The sequence below is a fragment of the Lagopus muta genome, chromosome 1, assembly GCF_023343835.1.
Source record: "Lagopus muta isolate bLagMut1 chromosome 1, bLagMut1 primary, whole genome shotgun sequence".
Lineage (NCBI taxonomy): Eukaryota > Metazoa > Chordata > Aves > Galliformes > Phasianidae > Lagopus > Lagopus muta.
In genome coordinates, this window is record NC_064433.1 from 56490942 (window position 1) to 56507088 (window position 16147).

At 46.3% G+C, this 16147-nt stretch overlaps 2 protein-coding genes across 2 annotated transcripts in view; both read left to right on the forward strand.

The window, feature by feature from the left end:
• Window positions 1-11305, forward strand: part of TMEM178B (transmembrane protein 178B) — a 231879-nt gene extending 220574 nt beyond the window's left edge. The window contains exons 4-5 of the transcript XR_007373872.1: window positions 6289-7751; window positions 11142-11305. The gene's annotated coding sequence lies outside the window, so the exon portion shown is untranslated. The remainder of the gene's footprint in view (window positions 1-6288; window positions 7752-11141) is intronic.
• The window catches only part of AGK (acylglycerol kinase), a 78039-nt gene that overhangs the window by 28831 nt on the left and 33061 nt on the right, over window positions 1-16147 (forward strand). The gene's annotated exons all lie outside the window — the stretch shown is intronic.

The following is a 16147-nucleotide window of genomic DNA, read 5'->3' on the forward strand; positions in this document are numbered from 1 at the left end:
CTGGGAAGAGATGTGATGTCTAGCAGTTTGGTGACCCTCACAAACTTCCACTAGCTGCAAGTAGAGCCACTTATTTTCAGCATTTTCCAACTCCCAGACTGCAGCTGGTTTGTCCAAATCTGCAGTGGCTGTGAAGGTGAAAGCCAGGATGAGGACACTCAGGAGGTCCTGCCTTCATCAGAATGCTGCTATAAAGCTTTGATCCCACAAAGCACGTAAGCACTTGCCTAATTTCAAGCATGAATGTCCCATTAACGATGTTATCACCATGCTTAAAGCTAGGCACATGCCTAATTGCTTTGCTAGACTGGGAATTATATTAAAATATACTAAACTTTAGGGTATTTTGAAAATCCAGAAATGTGTTCATTTCTGATTATGCTTCAGGCATTGTCAAGGACATCTGAAGTATGAATGAAGTCGCTCAGCCAAGAGGAGCACTCTCTAGCCAATAAAGAAGTAGCTGACTTCGGGATGTTAACATCCAGTTGTCAGGAGTAATCGAGGGTGGGATGTACTGCAAGGGTTTTTACTTCTGCACTGCTGCAAGAAGCAGAGTGGCTCCTGTAGCCATTGGTGCTAACATAAAATAACAATGAATGACTACTGCCTTAGGTCATTCTAGGACAGCGTGAATGTGTTGGCTAATTTCACAAGTGATGCTCCATCATATCAAATGTATTGTACTTTCCATTGCTTCCTCTAAGTTACTGCAGAAGAGGCGAACAAAGTTGTTAAAATACGACACAAACCGGAACTTCTTGCTCCGTTGTAATCCAAGGTGCTAATCTGCAGACACGGGCATTTGGGTACGTGCATTCGTGTTTGCAGGACTATGGCCCTGAAGGATAATTTTCGTGGCAGGGTTTAGATCAGGGAACTAACATAGGGAATTGAGAAACCCCTGTGACTTTGAAATGGCAAAAGTTGCAAAAAGCATCACAGGAGTTTGTCGAAAAACTGGCTACATCTAACAGTTTTCTTTTCATTATTTATTTATTTATTTATTTTTGGTTGGGTTTGTTTCTATCCAAACTGGCAAAGAACTCTGTATTTCCATCAATTACAGTCCTGTCTGGTAACTAACTAAACAACCTTTTCATGGAAAACTAAGAAATAAGTAAGTAAACTGTCAAGTGTGGAATGTAAACTGATTAAACAAATAAAGAACTCATGTTGTGTGTTTTAAGAGACTGTCTGCTTGTGTCAGAGGTGGGGGCAGGCACCTCACACCTCAGTGCCCCAGCTGAAGGATGGAGGGAAAAGAGGAGCTGGGGGCCCACAATTTTCTAGCTGATAGCTCTTCCTGAGGTGAATGAGTTTTGCATTTGGTAGGATGGAATCCTTCTCGCCACCGAGGAGGCTGTGTCTCAGATATCAACTGCAACAAGGAACAGAACGGAGCATGAATGAAGGAGACAGCACTTGCCACCTGCCTGCTTATGTGAGTAAATCCTGTGGGGCTGAATAGAGAGATGTGGGGCAAGAGCTCCCTGCACACCCTCGGGGCAGATGAAGCGAGCTAAGGCTGTGCAGCAGCTTAGTCAGCACTGTGCAGGATTAAACCCCAGGCACGGATGCAGTCTGAGCACGATTCAATGAAACCTCTCTGGTCAGAAGCACACAGCAGTGATAAGAGCTGCTCAGGTCTTCCTTCTCTGCCATCAGTAGAGGCAATGTGATTCATTGGTGCTAAAAATGGAAGCCTGCAAAACTGTCTTTTCAGCCAAGGGGAAAGCAGGTGCCCTCTTCCCTAGCAGCAGGGAAAGCTCCGGCAATGCAGCCACAGGGGCATGGAGCTCAGCTGCTCAGTGCTTTTGGAGGAGGGGGAAGGAAGAATGTGAGAGGAAGGAGCCAGCTGCTCCATGAAGGGTGAGCAGGGGATGCTGTTGTGCAAAGGCCTGACTTCTGGGAAAATTCATAAGACAACAGATTTGCAGTAGCCATGCAAAGGTTGAATTTTAGCCCCCAGTGCACTGTGGATCCCTGTGGCGTCTGGGATGTGCCAGAGCCTGCAAGGCTTATATGCAAAGCAAACAGACAAAGAGAAGGGAAGACTCATTAGCCTCACTACTGAGGCAAGAATGCAGGGAGAGAATTAAATATCTCTTTCAGCATCACACAAGCTATCTCTGGCGGCTTGCTGTGCCCTTGGTAAGCTGGCTCTGTTGGGAGCTCAAGGGCTGAGGCTGCCACACATGGATGCTGCCCTCTGGCTGCACAGGAACCTGCACTCCCCAGCCCATGGCATGAGATGTGGAGCTGCAGCTCTGATCCCTCGTGGTTCAACTCTGCCTCTGAATCAGTGCCATCTCCTCCATCACCTTCCATCGCTGGAAGTCACCACTGGCTTAGGAGGGAAAGCTAATGCCTTGAATCAAGGCATGGGCAAAGAGTCTCCAGTCTCCAGCAGAAACACAACCAACCGCTCTCTTCCACAGGCAGGATGATCTCATGATGACTTTTCTGGTCAGGAGCACATCATAGCTGCAGCAGGTTGGGGCTGTACAGGGAGAGGATGCTGGTAATGAAATACTTTCATAGTTCAACACTCATTATCCCATTACAATATCATGCTCTTCCCTAACGTCCTTCTAAGGAGCCAAGGCTGAGTTTTTTTTTTCCTGCAGACTCAGACCATTAACAAGGCACATTTACTAAAATTCTCACTCCCTCCCTGCCCAGGGGAAGCACGATTGTGTTCATTTGCACTGAGTGGAAGTGGAAGAGCTGCAGCAGCTCATCTGTGATGCTGTCACCCTGTTAGCTCACACCAAACACTGCCTCATGTCTGTTGGGGACTAGCAAAGGCTGTTTCCCTGTAAGAACAACACTTTTCCCTAGATTGCTTGATTCTTTGATATTCCTTCCCATCCTCAGACCAACTCCTGGTCTTCTCAGACCTGCAATTCAAAGTGCACACCCCTGGTGGCAAAAGATTCTACCCACAGCTGGCTATGCAGAGTGAAGGCAGCAGCCACCCTGATAGTAAAGTCTGGAAAAACTCAGCTCAGTGCCAGATGAGCTGATGCTCTGGGCATGCCCAGCGGCAGGACATCTGTATTGCCAGCAGAAACACCTGGATAGACACCACAGGCTGTGGCTAAGCTTGGGGCCATCATCTGTCCCCCCATCTCCCCACAGACAACTATTTCAGTCAAAATGTGGATGGCAGTGAATGGGAGAAATGGAGGCATGAAAGTTCTTGCTTTGGCATTTAATAAATGGTCACAGCAATGTTCAAAATATATGCCAGGAACACTTCATACAGACAGGGAGAAAGAGACCCTGACATAAGGAGCATGCCATTTGGAAAAGCAGACAGTCAGAAGGTGAGAAAAGGGAAAGCCTTTATAACGCCAGTAGGCATGCGGAGTTGGCTGTATGCTTTTGAAGCCATTATGTGCAAGAAGCTGCTAAGCACATCAATGGCTTCTGATAGCTAAATAAGATTCAAGTGAGGCTTCACACATGCACATGTGCAGGCGTACATGCACAAAAGGTGTAGGTAAAGCACTTCCATTTTCACAGCAAGGCAGATTTCCTCCTTTTCTGTTGTGTTTTCTTACAAGATTCCTTTACACTGGTCAGAGAAAAGGAGGCTGAGGATGAAACAAGTCATTCCACACACTGAACAAAACCACGTATTTCAGTTTCATGCCATGGTTTCTGCTTCATTTAGCTGAGCTCGTTCCCTTTGGGAGTTCTCTAAAGAAACACCATTTGCAGGGGCTGATGAGGGGCTTCCAAACTGGGGTCACTGCTGGGTCCTCCTGTCTGTCCCTCTGTTGGAGGGTGTCTGTGCATCACTGTGTGTTCCTCATCACTTCTCAGCTCCCCATTTTCACAATTAGAAATCCAATGTTCAGACTTCCAACGCTTCATCAAACTCGCTTTCAAGTCGCCAGCAGATCCAAAGGTTGATGGGGACAGATGGGTAGACGAGAAGTGACAGACTCTTCATTTCCTTAGGAAGCCTAGCTAAAAATACATGTTCTGAGCTCAGCTTTTTTCCACGAAGATGCTCACTGTCCTGGGTGTCCCAGTGAGGTCAGTGGACTCAGGTGGCGGCAGCCCTGCACCTCTGCCCTCTGCCGCTGCCCCCCTCACTAAAAGCCATAGGGCCGCCTCGTCTCCTCACAGCCTCTGCCGTGGGCCTTTGCTTTGGGCCTGGAGCCTGCCAGGGAGGATGACTGCAGCACCTTTTCACCATCTTGCCAGTAACAACAAATGAATTTTCACCAACCATGAACACTGTGCGCCCCTGTGGCCTGGAGGCTTGCAGTCCAGGCGAGGGCAGTGCAGGAGGCCCGAGGTGGCCTTGAGACCTGATGTGCAGGGAGCTGCCCCAGGCAGCCCCAGTGCATCCACCCTGCTGAGCCTCGGGGTTCCCAACCTGCCTGGGGCTGGCTGGCGACTCTCCTGTCAGACCCGTGCTGGCAGGAGTTTAAACTGAGGAAGTTCAGGCTGTGAAATTTAAGGGGGAGAAGACAGAAAAAGAAGAAAAAAAAAAAAAAAAACAAAAAAAAAACCATGTATTTTGCTTTTAGCACCTTTCTTCTCATTTTCTCCTGAAGTGCCAGCACCTTAAATAAAAAGCCTTTTGTTGCCTCACTGCTCTTAACACCCAGTCACAAACAAGGGAAATCTTCAGCTAGCAAGCTTTACCCTGAAGGGTATCACCTCTGTGTGCAGCCCTTTATTCTCCTTCCTCTCATTTCCCCTTTGCTGTCACATCCTCTCCTGCCAGCTCAGAAAATGCTTGCCTTTTGCTCAAAGGGATCAGAAGAGGTTGAGGGCAAACCCTGTTCTCCAGACCTGCTGCTCAGCTTCCACTCCACCAAGAGGACGACTGGAGGAATCACATCACTAATTTCCTATTTCATGTGGGTCATTTTTAAAGCTGCAAACCATGCCAAGAGATCACAAGGCCCCTTTGTCCCTGCTTCCTTGCGCATCTATGAGGAATATGGGCTAAAAGGAGACTTCCTGCAAACTGAGCTTTCTGGAGAGCCAGGCTGGCAGATCATTCTACCTAAGCAGCAAACGCTAAACCGGGGCACTTGTGCCATATGTATATGTATATATATATTGTCTGTGTGTGTCCTGGATGAGCTCAGTCATCACAGCAGAACTAACACTGCAAATATGCAGCACAAGATGTGATTTTTAGGGAAATCTCTGATGTCTTATTGCTCCTCACATACTGGAAGACTTGCCCTGCTCTCTAAGAGCCCTCATGGCCTGGTTTCCCCTTTGTTTCTCCTAAAACAGGCTGCAAATATAATCTGTGGTGCATTTTTCCATAGGAAAATGTTCATAAGCAAATTTGTCCAGAGGAGGGTCATGGAACTTGAATGGGGAAGGGATGAGATTTACAGGCACTTATGCCATCAGGGGTAGGATATTATCCTCCAAATTCCTATTTTATTCTTTCTTTATGGATTCGGGAGAGTTCTGTGTTTCTAAAGACTCTTCCTATGTTGTCCCTTTGCCCACTTTATTGAAGAATATAACTGATCACATATATATTTCTATTATATTTGCAGCAGTAATACTGAATTATGGGAGTACATGTAAATTTGCGTATTAAAACAGAAAGGGATTTCAATTACTTGGATGAATACAAAGCTGGAAGTTGCTGGGCCAGCACAAAAGGCAATGTCTAGTAACCTTTCCCGAGTTCATACTAAATGCAGCACCTCTCTGCCTTGGCTCTCTCCCACATATTAATTTGCACGTACACACACGCACATGACTTACAACTCCCTTGATCACTTAATGGGACCCACTTTACTTTAAGAGGTGGATTACTGTTTTAGCCATTTGGCTGAGAGTGCCAAAGAGTTCACAGGCTCACCTGTGCTATTCTGGAAAAAATTTCCTGGCCAAAATGAGCATTAAGTATAGGAGTGGAATTGATGAAAACGATCAACATGGATATGGATGCTTTTTTCTATACCCAGAGAGGAAACCATCATGAGTGGTTCTATCAGGTGTACAATGTACTCATAAAATGTTCCAGATCTATCTGCATACATTTACAGAAGAAAAAAAAAGAAAGTACCTTAAATTTGTCAGCATTTATTTTACCAGCTAGACAAATGATGGTCTACTGTTGGATCAGACTGTGGATCAAAGCTGGAGACGGGAATTGTTTTGATACATGTTCAAGTGGCTCTGTGCAGGTGTAACAGAACTAAGTATAACTGGGCACTGATGGCAGGCAATAACAGCCTGAAAATCTGCCCTTCTGCTCTTCATGAATGTATTTCCATTTACTTTCAGAAGCTGAGGATCAGACCTCTTATCTCTTAAACACACATGGGTCAGAACTCCTCTGCAGTTTTGCTTGTCTCAGTGCAGTGCCAGGAGCTGCTGCTTGTCAAGAAGAAAATGATGGCTTCCCAGTCGCAAGCAAGTCCATCCAGGATGTCAACCAGAAGCAGAGGATGAGCCCAGGAGATGCTGGATCACTGTCACAGAGCTCAACTTTGTTGCATCTCTAGCATCCCTCAGGGCCTGCGCAGGGACTAGTGTGTGTCATGAGATTCCAGCCATGTCATCCCTGCTGAGAGTTCTCCCCACTCTCACAGGAAGCATCTGACCATTTCTGGTTCTCACCATGCCTGTATGTGGTGATGGAATCATGTCAAATAGCCAGGATCTAGAATAGAACCTTGTGATTGAAACAGGGTTTTCTTGAACTATTCAAAACTTTCTCAGGAAATAATGTATGAGAACAATCTGCTTCAGAATTATCCATCACTGACTGTGAGATTCCAGTACAGTTTGGTTGCTACATTGCATATATTTTTATTGTCTGTTTGTTTAATGAGTGTTGCACTTGTAATGATGAGATTACTGGTAGCACCAAACAGATTTTCAGAATGATGAGAAGATAATTAGATGATATCCTGAGTGTGATTTCTGTTTAAGACACAGCAACTATGACATGGAGTATATAAATGTGAAGAAGGAAGATAACAGTGCTTATTAGCCTAAGATACAATGATTCCCAAATTACCAGGAAATACGTTTAATTGAGGTGAATGACATGGTGATTGATGTTTGGCCCAAGCTGGCCCATCTGTTGTGAGGCACGACTCAGCTAGGCTCAGAGGAACTTGATGATCTCCCGAGGTTCCATCCAACCCCTTCAATTCTGTGATTCTCTGACCTGATGTTTGCTGCAGCCACAATGCCAGCTTCAGCATAAACTGTGAGGTTTTGACAAGCCCAAGTGATTGAACCGCACACCCACAAGGCTGCCGGCTTCCAAGAGCTCTGCTTGTTCAGCTCCCATCACCTGTGAGTGACCAGCAACAAAAGCCTGACAGCATAGCGGTGACAGGGATGCTCACTACAAAATCAGAGGTGGAAGACCCTACCTACCTTTCTAAATCAATCCTTAGTGACATTCCAGGATTACAGTGAGGAAACTGCTGCTGCTGCATGGATCTGTAGCTCCAAGTGGGACAAGTGGCCACATAGCCATGAACCCACAGACTTGGTGGATGCCCACCCCTCCTGGGGACACATCAGGCACATTCTTCCTCTCTGCTCTCTTGGCTTTGCCAGAAGACTCACCGCGACAGAGGTGGCAACCTCAAGTGAACACACAGCTGCTGCTGTCCCACTGCTCTCGTAAAGTGCTGGCAACCCCTGTACATCCACACACACAGATGCACAGCTCTGGGATGTGTCCTTTGCCAGCCAAATGGAGCACCAAAATCGCCCGTGTACACATGGTGAGTCTCAGCAGTGCCTTTAGGGGCTTGTGGGAGATTTTCCTGGCTTAGGGTTGGGACTTTTCAGTCCCTGCAGGACTTCCACACATCCATTTCGATTGTAACCAATAACGAGGTTTTCTATATAAGGCTTATTTCTAACAGCGCATTCACTTCTGTATAACTATTAGAGGATTACGTGTCCTATTTTCTTCCAGACAGGCTATTTGATCTTTGACTGCTGCTGGGACATCTAAGAAAATGGTGCTGTCCTTTTTTTTTTTCTTTTTTTTCTTTTATCTATCCTCTATATTCCTTCTCTTGGTAATCTGATTTTCTAAAGCAATGCTCCCAGCCTTAGATGGGGTAGCATGGGTATGCAAAGTGATGGGTTTTGTGTAAAACCATGTGGAACAGCTGCTTCCTCTCAGTATTGTGCCGCTTTACAGAGGACTCTCTAGCTATATAACTGGTGCTTCACTCAAACAACCACATACTTAGGAGCAAGAAGATGTCTTCTAGGTATCTTTGGAAAACCAACTGGAAGAACAGTGGTTAAAGGTGGGAAAGATTTTTCTTTTGAACCATGTTCACTTGAACGACAGGGCGTATTGCAAAATAGGTACTGCTGTATTATACACTACATTTTACGTAGTCATATATGAAAATAACAGACAGAAGGATTTTCATATTTTCAGAGGTACTTATTTGCAGTGCATTGTCATAATAGCTAGCATTATTAGTTAAGGTAAAAATGCATGCAAAATTGATGAGATGGTATGGAAACAGACACATTTTCAATGTATTTCTTTTTTGAAACAATCCTGTCTGTACCCAAAGTTAATGCTGAAGCCATTTTTGTTAGGGTGTTATGTTGTATAATATTTCTTGTTGATGTAGAGCTCCTGTTCATGATGTGCTTTGGCTTGGAATTCAGAGACCTGTATAATCTAGGCTGGAGTGCATGATCTGCAGAGGTCTCTCCCAACCACTACTATTCCAGGATTTTAAGAAAAGTTTTTATGATTTATTAATTAAAGAGAAGTGTAACCCTGCTAGTCCCGCCGAGGCGGCGGCCTCTTGCAGGGCGGCTGTGGGTCCAGGTCACTGTCGGCGCTCCTCTTCGGGGGCCGCCGGGCCCTCTCAGGACAGTGGCCAGGAGCGGAGGGGCTGCTGCTCCGGGCAGAGGGATCTGCTGCTGCCTCCTGCTCCGTCTCCTCGCGGGGCCGCTCCGCTTCCCTGGCCATGTGTGCAGCGGGGCCGTGACTGGGACCCGCACGATCGTCAGCCCCTGCTGTGCTGGGCTGCTCCTCTCTGCTGGAGGTCGCGGTGCTGCCAGAGAGTGCGGGCACTGATGTCACCTGTGGGGAGGCTGTGGGGCCAGGGGCGGCCGCAGGGCTGTCCTCCTGCCCCCTGACTGCAGGGCCCTCCTCCTGCGCCCCAGACACGTGGGCGCCCTGCAGACCCAGCAGCCTGTGGGCCTCCTCGCTGCACTGGTGCACAATGATGTGGATGAGCCTCTGGACGAACGTCTCAGTTTCGTCCTCCAGCGCAGGCCACATGAACTCTATCATCTGCTCTCTGTCCAGCCCGATGTCACAGAGAGCATCAAGGATGAAGCTCTCTGCTGCCATTACCAGCCGCCAGTCATTGCCAAGGATGACTCTCAGCTCATGGCACAGCCTGGGCATCACATAGTCCAGGATCTCCTGGTGCTGCCTGAACAGCTGTGCCCAGGTCCGAGGCCGGAGACCGCCCACCAAAGGACCCTCCTCTGCCTCCTCTTCCTCCATCTCCTCATCTTCCTCATCCTCCTCCTCGTCTGCCTCCTCTTCCTCTTCCTCATCTGAGAATGGCAGAGGAGACAGCAAAGGGGATGATGCAGGGCTAGATCTGCTGAAGTTCAGAGCAGTGCCTTCCAGGAAGGAGGCAGGTACTGGTGTTGCTGGAGGACAGATGATGAAGTTTAGGTCCTCATTGTCTTCCCACGCAGCAACCTTGACCACTTCCATGTCCCTCCTGCAGAGCGGGCAGCTCTTCTTCTGCTTGCCCCACTGCAGGATGCAGACGAGGCAGAACTCATGGTGGCAAGGCACCACGTAGGCCATGTCCTGGCATGCATCCTGGCAGATAGGACACATGCATTCCTGCTCTGCTGCCATGGTCCTTATGCTGTGGCTCACTGGGGAGTGAGGATGAGGTGTCGCTCCTCTTCACCAGTGCCACAGGGGTGAATGTTGCGCACTGCAAGAGAGAGAGAGGCCGCAGTCATTCTCCATCCCGTGGACAGACCAAAGAATAGCCCAGGTCCCTCAGCTGGACACCCTCCTGGCCCCATACCTGGGCCACGCTAAGCTCCCCGCACCCTCAGAGGTCCCTCAGGCTGCAGCCCTGACCCTGGCAGCTCCCCGAGTCCCAGCGCTCACCCAACCTCTTCCCTGGGGGACGTGTCCCCAGCTCACCTCTGCTGCTGCACGTGCGCCACGTGGGGCCCCGGCTGCCTGAGGCAGGCAGGCCAGGGAAATGCAGGTGATGGCCGTAGGGACGGGCAGCGAGAGCCGCTGCCAGCAGTGCCCAAAGCACAGCCCAGCACCCAAGAGAAATGCTCGCTCCACCTCCAACCTCGCACACGCGATCGGCAGGAGTCCAGGCTCGAGACTGACTGGGCCAGGCTCTGCCCAAAGCTGAGCAGTGGTGGTGCTGCAGTCACAGTGCATCTCTTGGTGACATCACAGCCTGTTGCTCGCTGATGTCACCACGGTCCTTCTACCCCACAGCAGTCGCCCCAGCAGGACTTAGCATTTTTGTATCCATATATGCATTTAGGGCAACCGCAGTGCCATTTAGAGGCACTGCCCCTCCCCATCAATCCCTTTCTTGTTCTCCTGATCCTCGTGTTTTCTGGTAGCTCTGAGCCCTGGCCTGTGCCTTCTCAGAGGCCTGATAGATTCTTTTGTCTCTCTTTGTTGTTTTCCATATACCAAGAAGAGCTCTGAAAACATTTTATTCCATGGAATTGAACATCTATGATTCTGTGGTTCTGATTCCGTGTGATGCAGTCCGTTGTACTCCTTGTGGTTTTGGTCATACAGTAGACATTATCACAATTTGTGTTACCTGCTGCAGGTTGTAAAATTCCATACACTCTGTCTCCTCTCTTCTCTGACTTCGGATTCTCTATATATCTGCAGTGTCATTGCACTGCCTACACACTGTAGGACTCCCTCTCAGCCAGGTGATTTCTGTTGCTTGGCTAAGTTTATATTCTCCATTAATTCTTAATTGTGAATCTTCTGCTTGTGGTTTAACTCCTCTATTTGTTCTCTCATAGTGTTTCCTTAATTTACTTTATTCCAGGTACCTTATGGTATTCAGTGCTTAAATTACTTTCTCCATCTGTTCTTAAAACAGGAAAGCAAGAAATCAAAGTAAGCAAAGATATCATGTAAATGGAGTCAGCAACGCCTGTGCATTTGGAAAGGCTAGTAACTGGTTCAAGATGCTTGCATGTAATATGAAATACAAGACTGTTCTAATCCAGCCTTGTCAAGTCCCAGAGTCTTACACTGCCTTCATCTTTGCCACAGATTCTGAAAACAGCATATTAAGTGGAAAGTATCTCTGAACAACAAGAAAAGCCAAGTCAGCCTTTCAAATGACCAGACCATGATGTGATGTGAATTAAAAAAAAACAAACCCACTACTCTGTTTGTAATGGAAGAAACTATGGAATTCAAAAGCAGTGTCTGAGTCCTGTGTCATAATTAGCACGAAAATTAACATGGGAATAACAACAGCTATTTTTAAAACATATCGCTTAGCTACTTTCTGAAACATAAAATGCAATGTAAAACTGTGCAGAACACAAACTAGCCACAGAGCTTGTTGAAATACACTTGCAGAGAATGCTACAGAGTTTAGACAGAATCCCTTTGGATGAACTCAGATGTCCTCCACAACCTAAGGAAACTGTACATATGATAGGATAGGCAGATCTGTAACTCCAGCAAATTTTCTGATAGTCAGAGTGAAAAGATGGCTTTTGAGATATTTGAAAACTATGAGATAATTAAAAAGCAAGATACTACACCAATCTGTAGTAACTCAGCAGGATTACACTTTTCCTAAGTGACCATATTTTGTGCTCCAAAAATCCAAGTCAGACTAATTGTCTAGCTTCTGTGGTGGCAAAGTTATCTGGTCAGTGAAGATGAATGGGAGTGGCTCTTCATTAGTGATGAATCTTCTCATCCAGCCTTCGACTGCCACCGATGCTGCAGACCCCAACTCCACCTAAGGACAAGCATAAAACAATACGTTGTCATAGGGCACTGGTACTGACTTTGGAAGAAGTGGAATTTTGAGTATACACAGCAGTGTTCCAGGTATATGGTTTAAGATGTCAGCCAGATGTGTGCAGCGATGCACACAGCTGAGTCAAAACAAAATGAAAATAGAAGCATTTAGTAGGAAACCAACTGGGAATCTCTTCTTCCTTCAAAATGTGTCTGTTGCTCTTTGATTACAATTGCCCAAGGCCCATTCCATCTGGTCCATAGATTAGAATGTCATTGCCTCAGTAAAAAATGAATCATTGCTGCAGATGTATTGGTAATTTTCTGGAGTTTTTCTGCACATAATATCATCTGGCTTTGGATGCAACCAGGATGGTATACAGCAGTATCAGAATTTTCAGGCAGCTGATATCTTAATGAAGCCATAGGTATGTAGTACATAACAGTAGCATGAAAGCCTTGGTTTCATACCCATTCTCTTATCCAGCTGTACAACAAATGGAGAGAATACAAATTTATTTATTTACTGTCATTAAACAATGAACATTAATCTCTCCTGGAAGCAAATTACCTGTGTGAGAATCTGGTGGCTGTAAATCATTCACTCTGAGGTTCTGTTAGTGGCAGTGTCAACACCTGCGGAGTGTTCTTCTGTGTTACCAGCATGATGGATGCCAGATTCCACCACCCATATGGGTGCTGCCTACAGATGCAGGATGAGTGACCTTAGTCTGGACCAGCAGAACTTTATAAGAACAGAATCCCCTACCAGTGATTTAAGTGATGTCCTCAGAGTAGCCCTCACTGACATCTTCAATGAAAGCAAGTAGTTTATCAAACACAGAAGTTGCTATGGGTTTTTATGCATTGGGTTTTGTGCTGCTGAGTGAAGGGATTGATCCCAGCCTGGGGCACTGTCCTTGTTCTCTCATTCAAAGCAGACCTGAGGGAGAACCAAGCCAGCTGGTGCTGATGATGGGACACGATGGGGAGCCAATATTTCTGGCCAGCTCCAAGATCACAAGCCTATAGAAATTTTTTTTCAGTTGCCCTGCTACACTTAAAGCTTGGAGCCAGGACTGCTCACTCTAATGCCTCAGTGGCACCTGCATTTACTGAATCCAGCTAGGTTGGGAGAAGGTGCAGAGCCTCCTGAAATGTCTCTGCTAAAGGAACAACCTCCTGAGAAGACTGCCATAGAGAAATTTAATGGGTTTCTGTGACTGTTCAAAAGCTGTGAATATCTCCATTCATTCCCTTGGAAAAAAGGTTAATAAACTCTAAGAACTGGGGAATATTTCTGTATAATAGTCCAGCCATGGGAAGAGGGGGCAGGGCAAAAAAGCAGTGTTTTTTTTGCTGTAGAAATATGCTGGACACGCTCCTGAATTTTGATCTAGGGAGGGTGAAGCTCATATTGTGTTCTGCTTACTGAATAGAAAAGGAAAAGTGGAGGGAAGGAAATGTAGGGATTATTTTCACGTAGAGTGTTTCTGAATTACCCAACCAAAAACTCTGTCACTGTAATTCAGACCTTTCTCCACACCAGTGGAGCAGGCACTGACTGCAGACATGACTGCCCCGGGGGCTTGCACCTTTGGGCAGAGCTGAAAATGAGGGCAAAAGAATCCATCACGAACTTTTTCTGCTATCACAGATACAAAATTTCTCTGGTTAGCTTCAGTGGCTGCAATACACCCTGTTCTTATACAGAACAGCAGCCAGGGTGGAATGGAGAGGGACCTAAGACACGGAGTGGAAGAAAGGCTGCAGATGCTGGGCCCATGAGCACAAGTAAAGAAACACCAACTGGAAAATCCACCAGAGACTTCAGCTAGCATGAGAACCCCTAGACAAGGAAACAGCACTTTCTGCAGCTCTGTCCTGTGAGAGAGACAGGCTTGTGGAGAGAGAAAAGTTGGAGATGTGGGAATAGTGCAGTATGGCTGCACTAGTAAGGCTGCAGCTCCCATCCCACAGTTTGATCTGGAGAGACACTGCAAGGGACCAAGGACAAGGACTCTCTCCACTGTAGATCATCTTGGTGCTCAGGGGCTGCAGAATTAAAGCAGAGCTTTAATCTCCCTTGAGAGGCCAGAAGTGTGGAGAGATTTGCAGTCTGGGAATTTTTCATCAGCAGCACAGAAGCTTCAGGTTTCTGTACCAAAAGATATTCCCCCCACACCACTCTTGCCACAGCAGTATCAAAAAGGTGTGTAAAGGGAGGTGCTGGGGACAGACAGAGCTTATCCTTCATGCTACCATCACGTAGAGAAACTCCCCCTGCCTTTGCAGAGTGTTGATGCAGAATGTACTGGAGACTCAGGATGGGGTCACCCAGCTCAGCCATATGTGGATTATCTGCAGACCATGTGGCTAGAATTAGCTTTCAGGCCGTGAATTTGAATAGAAGACCAGCTGGTGGCTGGGAATAGGACTCTGTTCTCAGCTTCCCTGGAGGTATCAGAAGGTTCAACTCAGAACTACATACCATGTGATGAAATCAGTGATTTCAACCCTGTTCCCAGAGGAATGATCATGGCAGAAACACAGCAACACAGATGAGTTAGCTGAGGTGAGGACAAGTTGTGCTGAACAGAAAAGGAGAATAAATCATTCTCTGTCCTTGACAATGCTTACGTATGTACAATCATAGGACACTGTCAAGTGGTAGAAAACATCCCTCCTCTACTGTTTCTGCCATGTACTCTAGCTAAGAAGAGAACTTACCTGGTCAAGCATGTGAGTTTTCTAATGTTACAAATATATCCCTGAAGCATGGTCTGGGATGAGGCACAGATTTGTCTTCACAATTAATTTGTGTGGTAATTTTAGGTGATAAATCCCAAGTCAGTTGTGGAGCAGCCTTTCAAACACTGAGTTCTTTTTACGCAAACCATCCGGTGTAAGAAATCATAAGAAACCTAAGCACATATTTCAGCCTCCTCCAAGCAGTTTTCTGAAAAAGGTAGCAGTCATTTTACTTGACTTACAAAAAAGGACTACAGTATATAATGTAGAGGATGCTCAAAATCAGACCTCTATCCTCTCATTTTTCATTGCACTTATTCTAATACCTACTTCTATCGATTTGACATGCAAAAACTAAGAGAGCTAAAAAGGAAGTATCTGGTACATGTGAGAGCGTGGCAGGTGTGATCTACCTTGAGGGCAATCAAACAGCCACAGCCGAAAACTAGGACATGCATGTTTGCCAGGAGGGATTGCAGAATGGACTCTGCATCCTAAGTAAAGCCAGATAATGGGATAAGCACACAATCTGTTGTTGCTGTCTGCAATGTTTCTTCTAAGGGCAGTTGTCAAAAAGCACCATCTCAAATTTCTAGACCAGTTTCTCAGATAACGTCCCAAAATGGCTGAGGTGGGAAGGGACTTCTGGAGCTCTTCCAGCCTGCTTAAGGCAGGGGTCAAGTCCTTTTCCTGATGATGTAGAAAGACAACAATTATTTGAGCTAAAATGCCTTGGTTATACTAACACAAATGTGTTTTCATGCATATGAACTCAGGAAAATTTCCATTCCGCCATCTTAGAAACATTCAGGCTCTTCTCAAATTGCAGCATTCTTCTAACTTCACTGAACCTGTACTGGCATACTGAAAAAGGTTTATATAAAAAAAAATCCAAGCTCATTTTGGAAGCGTTGTTAATAAACATTACAACATTCCAAAGATTCGGTTGTGAAACAAGAAGCTATAACAGATCTCTGTAAATCACTTGTGGCAGCTCATGACAATTATGAATTTGGATGAGATGCACTGAATAGGTAAAGCCAGAATGTTGAAGTGGGAAGACTTAAGTGGCTACTGGGCAAGGGTCTGCCTGAACCAGACATCAAAAGCAACAGTAGGGAAACCAATCTGCAGGTTTTAATCTGCTTTCCTCATCAGTAACAGTAGAGTGGCTTCTGCCCTCTCTTCTGCATCAACATGACTCTTTCAGAACAGACTTTTAAGTACCTCTAGTCCCAAATTTTGCCTCCATCAGTCCACTTTTACTAATACACAGATCCTCTGTAAGCACTAGTCCTTGGCAGAAGGACAGCGTTCAAAAGCAGAGCACATCCTTACACCACTTGTTTAGCCAACAGTCCACTTTGAGTG